This window comes from Nicotiana tomentosiformis, chromosome 6, assembly GCF_000390325.3.
Source record: "Nicotiana tomentosiformis chromosome 6, ASM39032v3, whole genome shotgun sequence".
In the NCBI taxonomy this organism is placed as follows: Eukaryota; Viridiplantae; Streptophyta; class Magnoliopsida; order Solanales; family Solanaceae; genus Nicotiana; species Nicotiana tomentosiformis.
In genome coordinates this window covers 121,332,396-121,355,531 of record NC_090817.1, presented here as the reverse complement: position 1 = coordinate 121,355,531, position 23,136 = coordinate 121,332,396, and positions in this window count along the sequence as shown.

The following is a 23,136-nucleotide window of genomic DNA, read 5'->3' as shown; positions in this document are numbered from 1 at the left end:
GGGTGCTGCAGAACGGCTCGAAAGGCAGCTCACCAGTCAGTCTCGGAGTATCAGGGGTGTGCCCCGGTGTAACTACCAGATGCACCTGCCTCAGAACCTGCACGATTAGTATAGAAGTGTAGCATGAGTACATAAACAATATGTACCCAATAAGTATCAAGTCTAACCTCGAAGAAGTAGTGACGAGGGGTCGATTTCGACACTTACTATGGGCTAACAATAAAATGCAGGAACTATAAATATGCATGGATTATGTAAAAAAAATTAATATAACTGAGTAACAAGAAGATAATAATAATTCTTTTACTATCAACAAGTTCCGAGTCAATTCCTATCATTTAAATAATTATAACCGCTCAATTCATAAATTAAAATCAAGTAAAATTAGGCTTCGAGTATTATCACGCACGATTTATGCTGAGGTCGTATGGCCCGATCCATAAATATATTCTGCACTGCCGAGGATCTAATGACACGAACAATAGATTCATCTATTAACATGCCAAGGCGAACGGCCCGCTCCCATGAGAGTAGAGGAATTTACCTCGCTCGCGGAAATACTTGCGACGCGAGTGAACATAGATTTCTCAAAGTTATTATAAAATTTGTTCAATCCTTCCCAAATATACGAAATCCAAACTGGGGATTTTAAATCTAAAAATCCTTAATCTCGGTTTTATTTAGGACAATTAATAAGCGTAATCAACATAACAGTGTAAACAAAGCATGATGTAAATCTAAGACTACCCGGATATCATATGGAATATATAGCTACGCACGGACTCTCGTCACCTAGTGCATACGTAGCTCCCCACACAAGATAATTTACAACAAAAATACACCAAAGGGGATGAGTTCCCTCTTACAAGGTTAAGCAAGGGACTTACCTCGTCTCAATTCTCGCTTTCCGGTCTCAAATTCGCTATAAAGCCTTAACTCGGTGCCGAAGAATCCAAAATTAGTCAAATGTTGTATAGATAAATTAATATATGTTCCAAAATTCATAATTTAACTATTAGAATAATTACCCAACCCATATCGGATGATTCTTAAAATTCACCCCCGGACTCACGTACCCGGATTCCTGAAATGTTCGAAGAAAGTTGTTACCCATAACCTCACAAGTCAAATATATAATTTTCACTCAATCCCATATCTATTTTCGTGGGTAAATCCCTTTTTATTTTAGCAAACCTGGGGTTATCCATCTAAACCCATGATTTTCACTAAATTTCATGTTAAAATCTACCTATAATCTATGTTTTAAACTCCTATTGTATAGAAACCACTTACCTCAAAGTGCTAGGTGAAACCCTCTCCCTAAAAGCTCCAAAATCGCCCAATGAATGAGAGAAATGAGTCAAAAATGGTTTATCTCCCGACTTAAATGAACCATTCTGCCCAGTGGTATTTCTGCACCTGCGGGAGGACCTCCGCTTCTGTGGTCAACTGTCCGCCTTTGCGGAACACACTCGACCACTGGCCCATCGTATCTGCGAGCCCGCTTCTGCGGCTCGACTCGCGCATCTGCGACCATGGCCAGGCTGCCTCCCTCTGTATCTGCGGACCCCTCCTCTTTCCAGTTCTGCGAGCAAGGCGACACATCTGCGGTGCCGCTTCTGCGGCCATTCCACCGTAGGTGCGACCGCACTAGATGACAGGCACCAGTAACTCCTCTCCACAGAGCTAACAAGCCCCGTCGACCCTCCAAATCCTGTACGGGCCCTCGACCAAACATACCCACAAGTTCGTAAACATAAAATGGATTCGCTCGCACTCTCGGAACGCGGAAAACAACATCAACACTAATGATCACAACCCAAAACCAAATAGATTCAACTTTAATTTCAAATTCTTCCAACTTGCTCCGAACGCGTCGAAATATACCTAAACTACTCGGAATGACACCAAATTTTGCATGCAAGCCTTAAATCACCATACAAAACTATTTCCAGGCTCGGAATCCCAAACGGACCTTGATAACACAAAAACCTACTCCAAACTAAATTTAAAGAACTTTAAAACCTTCAATAAACCAACTTTTAACTTTAAGCGCCGAAACGCTCCCGAGTCATCCAGAACCCGATCCGAACACATGCCCAAGTCCAAAATCATCATACGAACCTATTGGAACCGTCAAATCCTGATTCCGAGGTCGTTTACTCAAAATATTGACCAAAGTCAAAATTTGCTCTTTTAGCCAACCTTAAGGAACCAAGTGTTTCGATTTCAACCCGAACCCTTCCAAATCCTGAACTAACCATCCCCGCAAGTCATAAAATAGTAAAACAACATACAATGAGTCTTATTTAGGGGAACGGGGATCTAGAAAGCAAAATGACCAGTTAGGTCGTTATATTTTCCACCTCTTAAACAAAAATTCATCCTTGAACGGGTTTAGAATCATACCTGGATTGCTGAATAGGTGTGGATATCTGCTCCGCATGTCCTCCCCAGTCTCCAAAGTCATCTCCTCAACTGGTTGGCCCCTTCATTGAACCTTTACCACATAAATCTTCTAGGACCTCAACTGGCTAGCCTTCCTATCAATAATGGCAACTAGCTCCTCCTCGTAACCTAGGCTCTCATCTAATTGAACCGTGCTGAAGTCTAACATATGTGACCTGTCGGCATGATACCTCCGGAGCATAGACACGTGGAAAGCGGGATGAACTCCCGATAGACTGGGAGGCAAAACAAGCTTATAAGAAACCTCCCCAACTCGCCTCAACACCTCAAATTGACCTATAAACCTTGGGCTCAACTTGCCCTTCTTCCTGAACTTCATGATTCCCTTCATCGATGAAACTTTCAAGAGAACCTTCTCGCCCACCATAAATAATAAATCACATGCCTTCTAGTCCGCGTACCTCTTCTTTCTGGACTGTGCTGTGCGAAGCCGCTCCTGAATCAACTTTACCTTTTCCAAGGCATCCTTCACTAAATCTAATAAAACAGTGCTGGTAATAGGAAACGAAAAGCAACAATTAGCAACGAGATACAACAGGTAATAACGTCGTGGACTAAGCTGAATACAGTTTAAGTCTGATGAAACCAAGTAATGAAAAACAAGTAACACTCAATAAGAGTAACCACTTTCTCACAAGATTTGTTCAAGGACTTTCCCGAGGTACTTCCCCTCATAGTCACATTTCACGGGTCCCAACTTATGAACCCTAATCACTTGGAATTTTGTGCCCACATTATAATTTATAACTGCACGAATGACTCATGTGCTAACTATAATAATGATTCATGTCCACACGGATAACTCACGTGCGAATATAACCACTCTCACACAGAAGGCAAGTAAACGTGAGTACATGTAAATGGTCAATAATATCAGGATTCATCTTCTTAAACCGATATGAGTGATTAATTACGTGTATGCTTGTGCAAGTGTTCTATCCCAATTCAAGTCAACAAGTAAGAGTAGAGATAATGAATGTCATGACCCAAAAATCCAATTAGCCGTGATGGCCCCTAACCTCACGTAGGTAAGCCAAATAATAACTATCTGATTCAATTAATATTTAACTGACTCTAATATACTCCCCAAGGACTGGTAGTACAAATCATGCGCTTCTAAGATTAGAATTTACAAAGCTGGTGTGAAATAGAAAAATATGTCATCTATTTGAAATATACATGAACAAATTTAAAAATTCTAAAGCTACCTAGAACAAGAGGCAGATGTGACTAGAATGCAGGTACGTCTTCAATGCTAGCTCCCTCCATGTACAACAACATCAACATACATAATTTATACGCAAAGTGCGGAAGTGTAGTATGAGTAAAACCGATACCATATACTCAATAAGTAGCAAACCTAACCTTAGGTTGAAAGTAGCGACGAGCTTGTACCAAGGTCAGAGTCCACACCAATAACCAATAACATCTCATAACAATTCAATTTAAAGCAGCACAAGTAATAACTCAATAATAAAATGCTTAGCTAGTATAAAATTCTTGAAAATAAACATTTCCTTTTCAAGTAAAACAGTAAAACTCAAATCTTTTGCCAAAAATCACCGAAAATATGAGAAAGTCTGAAATCTGTGATTTTTCTCAAAAACTTTAAGTACGGATAAGAAATTTCATTATCATATGGAATGAGGAAAAATACTTCTCTATGCCTACATATCAAGTATGCATGTCTAATGCAATGCAACACAATAGAACTCATGTATTTGCACTCTCAGAGTACTCAATCACTCAATACTGTGCGGGGATAGATCTAACACAGGGAAGATCCATCCCTTAATATAAAATGCAACTGACAGTTAGTTACTCAGTATTGTATAGGGTCAATCCAGCCCAAGGAAATTTATCCCAAATATAAATAAATAAGGCAACTCCATGCCTAGGGAAGTCCATCCCAAATATAATATCATTTGGCTCACTATGGGGGGTGCAGACTCCGGAGGGGCGGATCCATCCCAAGTGCTAATATAAGCCAATCTGGCCTGCTGCGGTGTGCAGCCCGATCCCATAACAATAAAGCTTATAAGGTCTGCTGCGACGTGCATCCCCCGATCCATATAATAATAAAGCCTATAAGGCCTACTGTAGCGTGCAACCCCGATCCATAAATAATATACATATATATATATATATATGGCCTGCTGCGGCGTGCAACTCGATCCCATATATATCCTCACAATTGGATGTACATGACTGAGTATGAAATTTACATTTTAAAAATAATTAATTCAACAGCAATATGCCCCTTGTGGGTCCCAAAAATATCGATATCTAGCCTAAACATGATCTTTAATACGAATCTCAGCTCAATTTCTCTAACACGTAGAGGATATATGGATAATGCCAAGATTATTTGACTATAAAATTCCATGGAATCAGTTACGTCACAATTTCTATGGTGCACGCCCACATGCCCCGTCTCCTATCATGTGCGTCACCTCCAAATAAATCACATAACACGTATATTCAGGGTTCATACTCCGAGCTCCAAGTTTAGAAATGTTACTTACCTTAAACCGTGCAATTCTTTATTCCAATAAGCCTTTTCCTCCCAAATCAGCCTCCAAACGTCTCGCATCTAGTCACAAACAATTCAATATACTCAATACAAATTATAGGAATAAATTCCATACAAAATGCTAAGTTTTCGAATAAAATCCGAAAAAGTGAGATCAAAGGTTAACAGTGGGGCCCACATCTCGCAACCCGATGAAAGTTACAAAATCCGAGCGCTCATTCAACCACGAGTCTAACCATACCAAATTTACCAAATTCCGACATTAACTCGACCTCCAAATCCCCAAATCTTATTTTCAAATCTCTAGGCCCAAATTCTCGAATTACACCTCAAAAACACGTAATATAGTCGGGATATTGAATGATAATTCAATATTATGTAGTAAAAATGATCACAAGTGACTTATCTCAATAAATCCCGTGAATTCTCGCTCAGAAATCGCCCCAAACCGAGTTCTTTCATCCAAAAACGTTGAAATGAGGTTACAAAACAAACTGCTTAATAAAAATACTAATCTGGTCACTAAAAGCCCAATTCCTGTCGCTAAAAGTGCCAAATCTGGTCGTTAAGGGTGCGCACAAGAACCTGTTGCACCAGCGGTTTATTTTTCACTAAAAAGGCTCTAACTTCATCATACGAACTCGGAATTCGACGATTCTTGTTCCTATGAGTCACAAATAATAATACAAACCTCGTTGTTAAATCGAAACTCAAGTCAGATCTCATTTTCTCAATACGATACCAACTTCGCTCGTTAAATAACTAACTTATGCTTCGTTGTAAAAATCCAATCGCGACTTGATGAAATTAGACTAAACACTCAAGATCATTCCTATAATTCATTATCAAACTCCTGGATGTCTCAAAATCAAATATCTATCTCTAGAACTAAAAATGGACCTTTGGATCATTACATGCTTATGCTCAAAATAATGTCAAAAAATGAAACACATTAAAAAAACTTATCCAAAACTCATCTGAGCCCCATGGGACCCCAACCAAGTATACTAATATCACGATCCAAAACCCACTATGGGTCATGATGGCACCTAACGCCGCCATCAGGCAAGCCAACATTGATTTATCAAGTTATTTACTCATTTTAGTATTTTTGAAATTATGATTTTTCTTTAATTTAACAGTATATCATAGAATTTACAAAATGAATAAAAATATTAACATGTACCATAATAATGATTAACCCAAAGAAAACCCCCAAAATCAGGTGTCACAAGTGCATGAACATCAACTAGGACATATGATAAAATACAACCTATATCTAGAATACAAATTAGACAGGAGAATGTAAATAACTTTGATGGAGGCTCTGTATGCTGCAGATTCGTAACATGGAAGTAAGTCCCCACAATAGCCGGCGCCTCTGCGCCCAAAAGACCACTAGTCATATATCTACCTGCACAAAATGTGCAGCAAGTATAGTATGAGAACGTAAATCAACGCGTACCCAGTAAGTATCAAGTCTAGCCTCGAAGAATTAGTGACGAGAGGTCGACATCGAAACTTACTAAAGGTCCAATAGAGCAATATAATAAAAGCGTGAGCGAATATGAAGCATACAGAATTAATGGGGTAAATATGTAAGTTCCATAGTCTTCCAAATATTTCCTTTAAAGCATGAATTTCTAAATCTTGTATTCTACCATATCAACTCAGAAAAATATCAAGTGTCATTATCAAATAAATAAGGAATATCATAAAAAATACCGGGCATCAGTGGAAAGATTTGCTCGTGAATATTCGGGCTACTAACGATATAACGCACTATTTTGCCGAGGTCGTTCGGCCCGATCCAGAATATTATGTACACTGTCGAGGGTCGAGCGACACGAATCATAGATGCATCTATACTGCCGAGGCATTCGGCCCGCTCTACAAGAAAGGAGGACACTTTATGAACCTGTGGAATGAGGAGCTATCACGAGGCTAACACGTATGGATGTACAATTTCTATTAATGGTCGAGTAATTTGCACAAAAATTCAAGTACATGAAATTTCGGTCTTTTACTGTTTCATCTAACAATTTCCAATATGATTCAGGTACCTCAATTAACAAAGGATGCAAATATTACAAGTAATTCATGATTTGGGTCCTAAACTACCCGGACATAAGCATAATTAGTAGCTACGCACGGACTCTCGTCACCTCGTGCGTACGTATCCCCTCACATTTAGCAGCAAATATTAATTTAAATCACCTATGGGGTCAATTCCCTCTTACAAGGTTAGACAAGAGACTTACCTTGCTCCAAAGTTCCATAGCCGGCTCCAACGCCACTCTAACACCTCGAACCAATGCTTATTGATCCAAAAATTATGGAAACAATGTGCAAATCAATCAATATGTGTTTTAATACCCATAACTAATCAATTTAAACATTTCCAACTCGGCTCGAAAAGTTGGCAGTGGAGCCCATGCCTTGGAACCCGACGAAACTCACAAAATCCGACAACCCAACCAACTATGAGTTCAACCATACTAATTTCACTCAAATCCGATGCCGAATCGGTATTCAAAAATCAAAAATTTGTTTTATGAAATTATATAAATTTCCTTCAATTTCACTTGAAGATTCAATAATCATACACCACAAATGAAGATTAATTCATGAAATATAATTACAAGGGAGTCAAAAACACTTACCCTAAGTTGTGTGGTGAAATTCCTCTCAAAGGTCGCTCAAACCGAGCTCCAAAATCCGAAAAATGGGTGCAAATATTGAACCCTCGAGCTTAAAGGGTTCTGCCCAGTTATTTCCGCTTCTGCGGACACAAGAGTCGCTTCTGCAAAATCCACTAGCCAGTCGATCCTTCGCACCTGTGGATATCCATCCGCTTCTGTGCAGCCGCAGGTGCGAAGTCAAACGCACTTCTACGCTCCGTATCGCTTCTGCGCCCAAGGCCCTCGCTTATGCAGGGCCGCAGATGCCCCAATTTCCGCTTCTGCGATCCTTCCCAGCCAAGCCTACTTGTGCTTCTGCGATCAACTGTCCGCATTTGTGGACTTGCATCCGCGCCCATTCTTTCGCAGATGCGGAAAAACCAGAACCAACATACCTACAACAATGCAACATGAAATGAAAATGATCCAAACCTCGTCCTAAACTCACCCAGGCCACCCGGGACTCCGCCCTAATATACCAACAAGTTCCATAACCTAACACAGACTTGCTCGAGGCCTCAAACCACACACAATAATACCGAAATTAAAAATTGCACCTCGAATCGAACTTATAAAATTTTCAAACTTCAAAATTCTATATCTTGTGCCGAAACATATCAAATCAAGTCCGATTGACCTCAAATTAGCACACAAGTCCTAATTGACATTACGGACCTACTCCCACTTCGAGAAATCAGAATCCGACCCCGATATCAAAAAGTCCACTCTCGGTCAAACTTCCCAAAAAATCATCCAATTTCCAACTTTCGCCAATTGACGCCGAAACGACCTACGAACTTCCAAATCAACGTCTGGACACACTCCTAAGACAAAAATCACCATATGGAACTATTCCCAGACTTGGAATCCCAAACAAATATCGATAACATCAAAATCCACTTCAACCCAAACTTAAAAAATTATTAAACCTTCAAAATGTCAACCCTCCGTAATAAGCACCGAAATACTCTCGCTCCACCCGATACTCGACCCGAACATACGCCCAAGTTCGAAATCATCATACGAACCTATTGGAACCTTCAAATCCCGATTCCGATGTCGTTTTCTCAAAAGTCACACCTTAGTCAATTCTTTCAACTTAAAGCTTCTGAATTTAGAATTGTTTTCCCAAATTAACTCCGAACCTCCCAAAAATTGATTTCGACTACACATACAAGTCATAATACCTGAAGTGGATATACTCAAGGCCTCAAACCGTCGAATGACATGCCAGAGCTAAAAACGGCCGGTTGGGTCGTTACATTCTCCCCCACTTAACATACGTTCGTGCTAGAAACTGCTACAGAGTTATCCAAAATTATCGTTCAACACCCTGTGCACCTACTCGTGCCACCATAACCGAGTTGGGCACATTAGCTAGAGTCGAACTGAAGGTTCTCCCATTTTTCCTAGCCTTAGAATCAATTTCCGACTCCGAATTTCTTTACAAGAGCTAATTCCAACGTACGAACACCGTACAATTCTCCACACCCTGAATCGTAACATAATCATGCACCCATGCTGACATCATACAATGCACCGCATGACTCATTTGCCCAAGCCAACCTCCTCCAAGCACAACAACTGAAATTTCACTGACCCGGTGCCCGAAGCATACCTCATAACACATATAAGCCCGATTTTCAATCCTTCAATACTGCCATGACGGACAAGATGTGTAGAGACTCATAACCACCTACCAGATCAACAAATCCTGGAATCTCTCCTCCTGACAGGAACCATTACCATATTCTGAACTGAATCACGATATTTGTTCTTTAACACACCCTACATAATTTTCGATCGCACTGATCCCAGGTCCAATAATCCTCATCTTACCTAGCACAAGCTGCTCAGGCAGTAAGCCATCTCAAACACTGGCCAAAATCTCATAGGACGCCGACAATGTGCCAACAAGCTACAAACTCGAATGCCATACATGAGGCAAAGCGAACTTTGGAAACTCCCGAGATCGAGCTCCCGAGATTGAGCTCCCGAGATCGAGTTCTCGAGAACCAGCTCCTGAGAACGAGCTCCCAAAATCGAGCTCCCAAGATCGAACTCCCAAGATCGAACTGGACAGATCGAGCTCCCAAGATCGAACTGGGCGGATCTGTAAGTTATAAAAACAGAGGCATTCAACCCATTTGCCATTTTTGACAAACTTGAGCTTGAACATAGGCGACTTTTGTCAGATTTTCAAGGAAAGACATTTGGGGTAAGTGATTCTAACTCGGATTTGATTAATATACACGAATATATCATTGTTCTCATAATTTAATTAGTGTTTTGAGATTGAAATTTGAAAAAGTTTAGAAATCTCATAGAAATGAAATTTTGAGATTTCGCTATCGATTCAGAGTCGGATTTGAGTGAAACTGGTATGGTTGGAGTCGTAATTGAATGAGTTGTCGGATTTCATATCTTTCGCCGGATTCCAAGATGTGGGCCCCGCGAGCGAATTTTTAATTATTTTTGGATCTTTTCTTTAAAATGTAGTATTTTCTTATAGAATTGATTCCTATAATATTTAGTGATTGTATCGAATTATTTTGGCTAGATTCGAGCCAGACGGAGTTGGATAATCGTGAAAAAGGCCTTATAGTGGATTAAACTGGAGCAAGACGAGGTAAGTCTCTTGTCTAATCTTGTGAGGGGGAATTTACCTCATAGGTGATTAAGATTAAATAATTGTTGCTAATTATGGGGGCTACGTACGCACGAGGTGACGAGAGTCCGTATGTAGCTACTATTAATGCTAAAGTCCGGGTAGTTTAGGGATCAAAGCATCTATTACTTGTGTAAATTGTATTCTTTGATTAATTAATAGTAATTGATATATATGAATATATTGTGAATTGTTTGATAAAGATATTAAAGGATGGAAATCTCATAGGCTTGATTTTCTATTTATATCAATTAATTGTTAAAAAAAATTATTCTCCTCCCAAATTTATCTTATAATAAACATACTGTCCTTCTGGAGGCACATAAGAAAATGTCCTCCTTTCTTGTGGAGTGGGCCGAATGCCTCGGCAGGATAGATGCATCTATGGATCGTGCCGCACGTCTCTCGGCAGTGTACACGACACTCTGGATCGGGCCGTACATCCTCGGCAGAAATCGTGCTTAATAATAATAATAATTACACGATACTTGGACAGTTCATTACAGCTTGTAAAGTTCATTACAACTTGTAAAGTTATTTGATAAATTAGAAATTTATTGAAGTTAAATTGTGGCTTGTAAAGCTATTTGATAAACTGGGATTTTTTTTATTGAAATTGAAGGATTTACTTAATAGATTAGAAATTATTTGAATTGAAGGAATTTAATTATTATACTGAGAATTATTGGAATTGAAGGAATTTAATTATTATACTAAGAATTATTGGAATTGAAGGAATTTAATTACTTCTACTGGTTCAATAAATTATTGTTAATTATGTGAATCATCGTTGATAAAAATATTTCTATTTTCATGATTATTTAATATTATTGACCCATAGTGAGTGTCATAGTCGGCCATCTCGTCTCTACATTTTAGGCTTGATACTTACTGGGTACACGTTATTTTCGTATTCATACTGCACTTGCTGCACATTCTATTGTGCAGGTACATATATGTATAGCGGCCTTGTCGGCGCAGAGGTGTTATAAAAATTGTGGGGACATAGGTGAGCTGCATTCTATATTACGATCCGCAGCTAACAGAATCTCCTTCAGAGTTATTATATTTTCCTATCTAATTTGTATTCTGGACAAATGCTATATTTTATTTTAATTCCCTAGTAAATGCTCATGCACTTGTGACACCGGGTTTTGGGAATGGTTGTGAATTGTTTAGAAATTTAGCTGCAAAAATATTTATCATTTACTCTATGAGGTTTTATCTCTACAATTTTATTAAAGAAATTTTTATTTCAAAAATACTAAAATGGGTAATTAAGTTAATTGATTATGGTTGGCTTGCCTGACAGTGGTGTCCGGCGCCATCACGACCTTTTGGATTTTGGCTCGTGACAAGGACTATGATATCTCCATTCTGTATCATCCCGGGAAGGCCAATGTGGTGGCCGATGCCTTGAGTAGAAAGGCGGTGAGTATGGGTAGTCTTGCATTAATTCCCGTTGGGGAGAGACCTTTTGCAATTGATGTTCAGGCTTTGGCCAGCCAGTTTGTGAGATTGGATATTTCGGAGCCCAGTCGGGTTCTAGCTTGTGTGGTTTCTTGGTCTTCCTTATGCGATCGCATCAGAGAGAGCCATTATAATGATCCCCATTTGCTTGTCCTTAAGGACACAGTTCAACACGGTGATGCCAGAGATGTGACTATTGGGGGTGATGAGGTATTGACGATGTAGGGTTGGATTTGTGTGCCCAATGTGGATGGGCTACGTGAGTTGATTTTTGAGGAGGCCCACAGTTCGCGGTATTCCATTCATCCGGGGACCGCGAAGAGGTATCAAGACTTGAGGCAGCACTATTGGTGGAGGAGAATGAAGAAGGATATAATGGGGTTTGTAGCTCGGTGTCTTAACTGTCTATAGGTGAAGTATGAGTATCAGAGGCCGAGTGGATTACTTCAGAAGATAGAGATTCCAGAGTGGAAGTGGGAGTGGATCACCATGGATTTCATAGTTGGTCTCCCATGGACATCGAGGGAGTTTGATGCTATTTGGGTGATTGTGGATCGGCTTACCAAGTCCGTGTACTTCATTCCAGTTAGTACTACTTATTATTCAGAGTGGTTGGCTGAGATTTACATCCGAGAGATCGCCCGCTTTCACGGTGTGCCAATGTCCATCATTTCAGATCGAGGCACGCAGTTTACATCACAGTTCTGGAGAGCAGTATAGCGAGAGTTGGTCACCTAGGTTGAGTTGAGCACAACATTTCACCCTCAGACGGACAGACAGTCTGAGCGCACTATTCAGATATTGGAGGTCATGTTATGCGCTTGTGTCATTGATTTTGGGGGTTCTTGGGATTAGTTTCTGCCACTTGTAGTGTTTTCCTAGAACAACATCTACCAGTCGAGCATTCAGATGGCTCTGTATGAGGCTTTGTATGGGAGATGGTGTAGATCTCCAGTGGGTTGGTTCGAGCCGGGGGAGGCTAGACTACAGGGTACTGACTTGCTTCAGGATGCATTGGACAAAGTTAAATTGATTCAGGAACGGCGTCGCATGGCACAGACCAGACAAAAGAGTTATGCCGATAGGAAGGTCCGTGATGTTTCTTACATGGTTGGGGAGAAGGTTCTGCTGAAGGTTTCACCCATGACGGGTGTTATGAGATGCGGGAAGAAGGGCAAGTTGAGCCCTCGGTTCATTGGGCCTTTTGAGGTACTTCAGAGGATTGGAGAGGTGGCTTATAAGCTTGACCTGCCACCTAGCTTGTCGAGTGTGCATCTAGTATTTTATGTTTCTATTATCCAGAAGTATGTCGGCGATCTGTCTCATGTTCTGGATTTCAGCACAGTTCAGTTGGATGGTGATTTGACTTATGATGTAGAGCCGATGGCCATTTTGGATCGGCAGGTTCGAAAGTTGAGATCACAGAATATAGCTTCAGTGAAGGTGCATTGGAGAGGTCATCCCATTGAGGAGGCTACTTGGGAGACCGAGCGGGAGATGCGGAGAAAACATCCACGCCTATTTGAGACTCCAATCAATTCAAGCCTAATGAACTTATGAACTTCTAACTTCTACATTCGATTCCGAAACCAATCAAACCAAGTCCGATTGACCTCAAAGTTTGCACACAAGTCACAAATGACAAAACGGACCTACTACATTTCCCAAGTAGCCTCCTCAATTGGCTGACATCTCCACTGCACCTTCACTGAAGTTATGTTCTTTGACCTCAACTTTCGAACATGCCAATCCAAAATGGCCACCGGCTCCACATCATAAGTCAAATCACCATCCTATTAAACCATGCTGAAGTCCAAAACATGAGACGGATCATCGACATACTTCTGGAGAATAGAAACATTAAACACTAGATGAACACTCGACAGACTAGGCAACACGGAAAGCTTTTAAGCCACCTCTCCAATCTTCTAAAGCACATCAAACGGACCAATGTGCCGAGGGCTCAACTTGCCCTTCTTCCCAAACCTCATGACACCGTTTGTAGGTGAAAACTTAAGTAGTACCTTCTCCCCCACCATGTAAGCAATATCACTAACCTTCCAATCAGCATAGTTCTTCTGCCTAGACTGTGTCGTGCGAAGCCGATCCTGAATCAATTTAACCTTGTCCAAAGCATTCCGGACCAAGTCAGTATCCAATAGCCTAGCCTCACCCGGCTCAAACCATTCCATAGGAGTCCGACATCGTCTCCCATACAAATCATCATACGAAGTCATCTGAATGCTCGGTTGGTAGCTGTTGTTGTAGGGAAACTCTGCGAGCAGCACAAACTGATCTCAAGAACCCCCCGAAATCTATGACACAAGTGCGTAGCATATCCTCCATTATCTGAATAGTGTGATCATACTGTCTGTCTGTATGAGGGTGGAATTTTATACTCAACTCAACCTGGGTGCCCAACTCTCGCTGCACTGCTCTCCAAAACTATGATGTAAACTCAGTGCCCCGATCTGGAATGATGGACATCGGCACTCTGTGAAGGCGAACAATCTCGCAGATGTGGATCTCAGTGAATCGCTCAGAAGAATAAGTAGTACCAACTGGAATGAAATGCGCGGACTTCGTCAATCGATCCATAATCACCCAAATAGCATCAAACTTCCTCGAAGTCTGTGGGAGCCCAATAACAAAATTCGTGGTGATACGCTCCAATTTCCACTCCAGAATCTCAAGCCTCTAAAGCAATCCGCCCGATCTCTGGTGATGGTACTTCATATGCCGACAGTTTAGGCCCCGAGCTACAAAGCTCACTATATCCTTCTTCATCCTCCTCCACCAATAGTGCTACCTCAAGTCCTGATACATCTTCGCGGCACCCGGATGAATGGAAAACACGTGAATTGTGGGCCTCCTTAAGGATCAAATCACGTATCCCATCTACATTAGGCATACAAATCCGACCCTACATCCTCAACACCCCATCATCCCCAATAGTAACCACCTTGACATCATCGTACTGAACTGTGTCCTTAAGGACAAGAAAATGGGGATCATCATACTGGCACTCTCTAAAGTGATCATATAAGGAAGACCAAGAAACTACACAAGCTAGAACCCGGCTAGGCTTTGAAATATCTTATCTCATGAACAGGTTGGCCAAGGCCTGAACATCAACTGTAAGCAGTCTCTCACCAACAAGGAATAAATTCAAGGCTACCCATACTCACCACCTTTCTACTCAAGGCATCAACCACCAATATGGCCTTCCCGGGGTGATACAGAATGGTAATATCATAGTCCTTTAGCAGCTCCAACTATCTCCATTGTCTGAAATTTAGATTCTTTTGTTTGAACAAGGCTCCGATGATCCGTAAATACCTCACAAGGCACACCATAGAGATAATGCCTCCAAATCTTCAATGCATGAACGATGCCTGCCAACTCCAAATCATGGACATGGTAGTTCTTCTCATGGGGCTTTAACTGGCATGAAGCATAAGCAATCACTCTACCCTCCCGCATCAAGACACACCCAATACCAATCCGAGAAGCATCACAATACATTGTATAAAAGCTAGAAGCTGAAGGTAGAACTAGACCTAGAGTTGTGGTCAAAGCAGTCTTGAGCTTCTGAAAGCTCTCCTCATACTCATCCGACCACCTGAATGCAGCACCCTTCTGGGTCAATTTGGTCAAAGGCACTGCAATGGACGAGAAAACATCCACAAAGCGACGATAATATCCGGCCAAGCCGAGAAAGCTCTGCATCTTCGTAGCTGAAGATGGTCTGGGCCAACTCTAAAATGCCTTTATCTTCTTTGGATCTACCTTAATCCCCTCACTGGACACCACGTGCCCCAAGAATGCCACTAAACTGAGCCAAAACGCACACTTGGAGAACTTGGCATAAAGCATCTCCTTCCTCAACTTCTGTAGTACAATCCTCAAATGATGTGGATGCTCCTCCTAGGCACGTGAGTACACAAAGATATCATCAATGAATACTATGATAAACGAACCAAGATATGGCTAAAATACATTGTTCATCAGATGCATGAATGCTGCTGGGGCGTTGGTCAGCCCAAAAGACATAACAAGGAACTCATAGTGACCATAACTTGTCCTAAATGCTGTCTTTAGAATATCCAAATCCTGAATCTTCAACTGGTGATACACAGACCTTAAATCAATCTTAGAGAACACCCTTGTTCCCTGAAGCTGGTGAAATAGATCATTAATGAGCGGCAAAGGATACTTGTTCTTGATTGTAAATTTGTTCAACTGCCTATAGTCAATGCACATCCGCATAGTACCATCCTTCTTCTTCTTCACGAACAGAACCGATGCAACCCAAGGCAATAAACTAGGCCTAATAAACCCCTTATCAAGTAGTTCCTAAAGCTGCTCTTTTAATTCCTTTAACTCTGCTGGTGCCATGCGATATGGAGGGATAGACATGGGCTGAGTGCCCGACACCAATTCAATACCAAAATTAATATCCCTTTCGGGTGGCATGCACGGTAGGTCTACAAGAAACACATTCGGAAAGTCTCGCACTACCGGCACAGAATCAATAGTAGGAGTATCGGCACCAACATCCCTCACAAAGGTCAAATAAGGCATACACCCCTTCCCAACCATCTATTGTGCCTTCAAATATGAAATCACTCTGCTGGGAACATACTCTAGAGAACCTCTCCACTTGATCCTTGGCAACCCCAGCATCACCAACGTCACGGTCTTAGCGTGGCAATCCAGAGTAGCATGACATGGAGAATACCAATCCATACCCAAGATCACGTCGAAATCAACGATACTAAGTAATAAGGGATAAACTCTAGTCTCTAATCCCGCAATAGTTACTATACACGACCGATATACACGGTCTACAACAATAGTATCGCCCAACGGCATAGCTACATGAACAGAAGAAACTAAGGACTCACGGGGCATATCCAAATAAAGAGTAAAATAGGATGATACATAGGAATAAGTAGAACCAGGGTCAAATAATATGGAAGCATCTCTGTGGCACACTGAGACAATACATGTAATCACTGCATCTGAAGCAACAACATCTGGCCTGGTAGGAATAGCATAGAATCGGGCCTGACCACCACCTGATCGGCCTCCCCCTCTAGGGCGACCTCTAGCTGCTTGAGCCCCATACTGAGCTGGGTGGGTGATGAAGTAATTGGTGTGGAAGTCGTAGCCTGACTCCTCTGCTAAACTGGACCTCCCGATTAATGGGGAGACTATCTCCACATATGCCCAAACTCCCTGCACTTGAAGAAACTCCCCGATAGTGGTGGTGGGGGCTGTATCAAGCCCCGAGTACTAGAATAACTACCATAGGAACCTGGTGCTGATGAACCCTAAACTGAAGGTGCACGATATGAACTCTGAGCTAGGAGTGAACTAAGAAATGACTGACCTGGTCTGTATGAACCATGGTTAGCTGATGCTCCACGATGAACTGGATGGGCCATCTGAACGGCCCTATAAGGATGACCCCTGCTGTGGTAGAACTGACCCCTAGAGGGAACACCACTAAAACCACCCGAACCACGAGGACTCTTGGCCTCCTCTCCTCATGCTCCTGAGTGCAAACTAACTCTAGACGCCAAGCAATATCAACCACCTCATCGAACCTAGCACCTGATACACTCTCCCAAGTCATAATAAAACGCAATTGATAGTTAAGGCCATCAATGAACCTCCTAATCTTCTCCCTCTCAGTGGGAACTAACCAAACTGTGTGACGAGCCAACTCCGAAAATCTCATCTCATACTGGGTCACAGACATCCCCTCCTGACGTAGCTGCTCGAACTGCTTGAATAGCTCTTCCTGCGGGTCTGTGGCACAAACTTCTCCAAGAAGAGAATGGAGAACTCATGCCATGAAAGTGGTGCAGCACCGACTCATGCTCCTCTCATATGCCTCCTAATAGATGAAAAATAGTATAGAAGACTCCACTAGTCTCCAGAATATCTGTCGTACGAAGAATCCGCTGGCACCTATCCAAGAAGTCCTGAGCATCCTCTAACTCAGCCCTACTGAATAATGGAGGCTTGAGTCTCCCAAATCTCTCTAGTCTCTTCTTCTCCTCATCACTCACAACAGGAACCACCTGGGTCTGAGCAACTGCAACCGGCTGGGCTGGTTGTACCCTCGGTGTCTAAAGTTGTCACACCCTAAACTCAGGGAGAGCGACCAGAGCTCAACTGAGTGAACCCGGTCAAGCAAGCATGTTAGATACTTTCTACCTAAACTCACTTATAAATACATAACAAATATATATTTTCGTTAATTATACGATAAGGAGGCCATGTGTACAATACCAATTCATTACCATAAGTTACTTCATTTTAAAGTCTCCAATTACACACATTTTCATTGTCTAAAGTGGAACAAGTAATTCCAACACAATATAACATGGTTTGACTTCCCCAGCACCAATATACAACCCACACTTTGTCTACGGAGCTCTAATAGATACAAAAGAGTACTATGATAATGGTGGCAACAAGGCCTCGGCTATACCTCAAACACAATACACAAGGAACAAAAGATACATGACCCAGAAATGAAGTGGAGCTCACCAAGTCAGCTGGGAAGAGGGTGTACCGCTATCATTGATCAATGTCTCCTGTTGTGGAACCACCTGCATCCATTGAAGATGCAGTTCCCCCGGCAAAAGGAACGTTAGTACATATGGAATAGTACTAGTATGAATGACAAAACACCCTCTCAATAGAATGATAAATAATACAAGGAATAACAATCATAATATCACTGGAAGCCACAAACAACATCAAACCTCAAATTAGGATCAAGATTGTGTTCAAATTAATTTCCATATCTTAAGTTGGTAGATCTTTAATACCATTATGCCACCATTCACGATACCAATATTCACAATACCAATACCACCATACTTTTAGCACGGAGTCCGATCATGACCTGATCGGCTAGGCCATCTTATTCGAGACATCAACCACAATCACAATTTCAATTTACAATTTCCAACACAATTACCACCATGTGTGCGGAATGGCATCGGATCACGACCCAATCGGCTAGGCCGTCTCATTAGAGACATCATCCTTTTTATACCAATCATCTCATTTCATACTTCTTTAACATCTTTTCATTTCATTGGCAGTAGTGGCCATAATTATAAAATCATTCTTGGCACGTCGGCCGCATTTAGTATTTCATGCCCACCTTGTTCACTTTCAATCATCATCATCATCATCCACAACAAGGCATTTCAAATCAACATTTTTAGTACACATGTGAGCACTTAAGAGTCTTAGGCATATAGAGATGTTTCAAAAGATTCGGCATAATAGCCTTCGTTTGGACTTGGCTTGAAGTCGAAATATTTTTAATGCACAACTCTTACTTTGAACACATTTTCAAATGATAACATAGCATGATAAAAGCATTTGGTATACATATTGAACATATATCTTTCAACACAACTCATTCGGAATAGCCAATTGTTTTTATAGTAAACCACTTGGGATTTACATAAATTACATGAATACCGTGGGATTTAATTCTAAGAGAGGAGTTTAGCCAACATACCTCGATTTGAGCTTTCCTTAAATTACTACAATGTTCCGAAAATTCTAGCAATTCCAATCTCACCCTTCAAGCTCCGAAAATACTACAATGCTCCAATTGATTAAAATGTCCAAATATCACCCATAATTCAATACCTACCATTAGATATCCCAACTACATTAAAATGAATATGAAAAGATTCATAAATATCCATTTAGGCTTCACAATTCTGCAAGCCTTCAACCATTCAAAATTATCCAATAGGCTCATCCATTAGCCTATTAAATTTAATTCTTATCATTTAATACTCATTTGGAGTCATTAATATTACTATGTTAATTACCCAACATCATCAAGTCACTATTCATTGCCTTCTCCAACAAAACTCTAAGTTCAAGAACATCCATTTCAAGAACTAGTGTTATATCTTATCCAAATGGTGATTCCCAATTATATTAGTTCAAAAATTAAGTTATCAAATATATTGGAATCATTAGAAACTCAAGACATATGTATTTATATCAATTCATCACTACTCATCTTCTTCTTTACCCAAAAATGGCATTCTCAAGACCCATCCTTAGGGTTCATACAATATCCCTTTATAATTTCAAATAAAACTCATAAACATTCTACCCATACTCCAATATGACATATATATGAAGCTCAAGTGAAGGGATTACCTCTTGGGGGAAGAATTTCACTTTTCCTCTTTTTGGTGTTCTTGAAGATTCAACCCATTTCCTATGGATTTGATCCATAATAATGTTAGTATTATCACTAAATGATGTTATATAATCATCCTTTTTCCAAAACCACTTACCTTGAAGTGTATCCATGGCGGAAGAGCTCCTCCTTCTCTATAAAAATTCATTCCAAGATGAAAAACTAACACATTTTCTCTCTAAACCCACGTTTTCAGCTCCTTAAAATGACCCTTGAAGCTGCGTAGCCTCCTGCGTAGGCTACGCACAAAGGCTATGCAAGGTGGACTTCCATCCCCCTTCAATTGGAAGTTACTGGAATTGCCTATGCAATGGTGCGTAGGCTACACTGCTATGGTGCGTAGGCTACGCTGCTATGGTGTGTAGGCTACGTTGCTATGCTACGTAGGCTACGCAAGACTCGCATAGTTATTCTATCACCCTTTAGTAAAAAGGTCATAACTTCTTATGGGAATCTCCAAATGAATAACAGTTTAAAGCATTAGAAACAAAACACATAAACCTTTCATTTGATAGGTTATAAACCATATAAAACTTCATATCTTCAGAGTTTGCTCATTTGAAGTTAGTTCTTGTGCGAACTCACTTGAAACTTTACCCCGTCGTATAATTTCCAACCTGACTTAGCCTTGGGGATCTTCTTAGACCATAAACCATTCTTTATGCACCTCATACATATATTTTCATGTTCAATTGATATCATTCATATTATTAGTCTTATTCATACCTAAATTAATATAATTAGTACCTGCCAATCTTCTTAATGGTCTTAAAATACTTCGAAATTTATTGGGGCGTTACAGAAGCCCCTGCATCACCTGCTCTAGAGTACGGGCAGCGGGAGTCTGAGTACCTCCCCCTGCCTAAAAAGTGGCGGGCCCGGTCTGAATCAAAATCCCCTGAGCAAGGCTAGTTCAAACAGTAAATATTTGGGCCAGAGCCTCGTGAAGGCCTGGAATCACAATGGGCACAACTGGTGCCTGAGCTGGCTCCACTGGCTCAACCACATCTGGAACCTGCTCCTAATCTGGAGCAACTGAAGGATCTACATGTGCTTCTCTAGCTACGGTATGAGCTGCAACTCATCCCCTACCGCGGCCTCGACCTCTCGTGGCCCTAGCTAGTGGTACTGGTGGTTACCCGCCTGGTCCGGTAGCAAGTGTCCTCACCATCTGTGAGAGAACAGAATACATAAGTTTAGTTCCCAGAATAAAAAAATTCGCATGACAAGAATACAAGAATGTGAAGTTTTCCTAAGGGTTCGGTAGCCTCTGGAAGATAAGTACAAATGACTATGTACCGATCCACAAGACTCTACTAAACTTGCTCATGACTCGTGAGACCTATGTAACCTAGGCTCTAATACCAACTTGTCGTGACCCAAAATACCAAGTGTCGTGATGGCACTTATCATGATACTAGGCAAGTCGAAAACTCACACATACCAATATCTTGAAATTCAAATTACACGGAAATAAGTTTAACTAAGTAAAAGTCTCATAAAACTGAATGAAAACGTCACATCTCAATACAGAATATTCCCAAAACCCGTGTGTCACTAAGTACATGAGCATCTATACAAATACATAGTCAGATACATTGTCCAAGAAAAGTAGAACTAAATAAGTAAAATTGGGGGATAAAGGAGGAGAGCCAAGGCTTGCGGACGCCAATGCAACTACCTTGATAATCACCAAACGGCTAAAAACTCTAATATCAACAACCACCGTGCTCAAAAACACCTGGATCAGCACACGAAATGCAGGTTGTAGCATAAGTACAACCAACTCAGTACGTAACAAGTCTAACTTTTGGGTTGAAAGCAGTGACGAGCTTCATAGGTACAGTCCAATTACAGAAATACAGTACAAAAATGTAGACATGCTTTCAAGTTCAACAGTTAAAGCTCAAACGGGTAAGATATGTCAAGTGTAAATGAAAAGAGAAATGATACATCTCGATATCTACATGTCAGTTATGTATGCCAACTGTAATACAAAATAGTGATGAATTCATATGCATACTCTCAGAGTATCAATCACTCAGTCATCTCATTCTCTTCATCGACACAGTCACTCATTCCTCACAGTCACTCCATCCTTACAATCACTCAATCCTCCCAATCGCTCGGCACTCGCTCTCAGCACTCATACTCGGCACTCACGCTCGGTACTTGCACTCAGTAGGTACATGCGCTCACTGTGAGTGTGCAGACTCCGGAGGGGCAAATCCAGCCCAAGCGTTATAATAAGCTAATCATGGCATGGATCAATAAAGTTTGTTGTAGCGTGAAGCCCGATCCCATAAATATCCTCACAGTCAGGCCCTCGGCCTCACCCAGTCATCAATATCTCCAGTCTCTCGGGCTCACAAGAATAATGATAATCATCCCAAACAACGATGATATGATGTATCAATAAATAGAAACAGAGACTGAGATATGATATGTAAATAATTCAACATGCAACACGACCTCTGTGGGTCCCAACATTACCAGCATGTAGCCTAAACATGATTTCTACATGACTCGCAGCTTAATTTCTCTATAGATAATAACAAGATTATTCAACTATACAGTCCCACAGAACCGACCAACTCACAATTCCTATGGTGCACGCCCACACACCCAACACATAGCATGTGCGTCACCTCAACACCGATCATATAACATTAATTCGGGATTTAATACCCTTAGAACCAAGCTTAGAAGTGTTACTTACCTCAAATCGTGCAAATCTCTACTCCAACAAGCCCTTGCCTCGCGAATCGGCCTCTGAATGCCTCGAATCTAGCCACAAACAATTCGGTATAATCAACTCAAGCTATAGGAATCAATTTCGTATAAAAAGTTAAGTTTAAATCAAAAGTCAAAAAGTCAACTCAAAAGTCAACACCCAGTCCCACGTCTTGGAATCCGATGAAAGATACAAAATCCGAAAACCCATTCAACCAAGAGTCAAACTATACCAAAATTACTCAAATCCGATACCAAAATCTCGCTCAATTCCCCAAAATTCGACCTAAGATGTTTTCTCCATGTTTCCCCAATTTCTCAA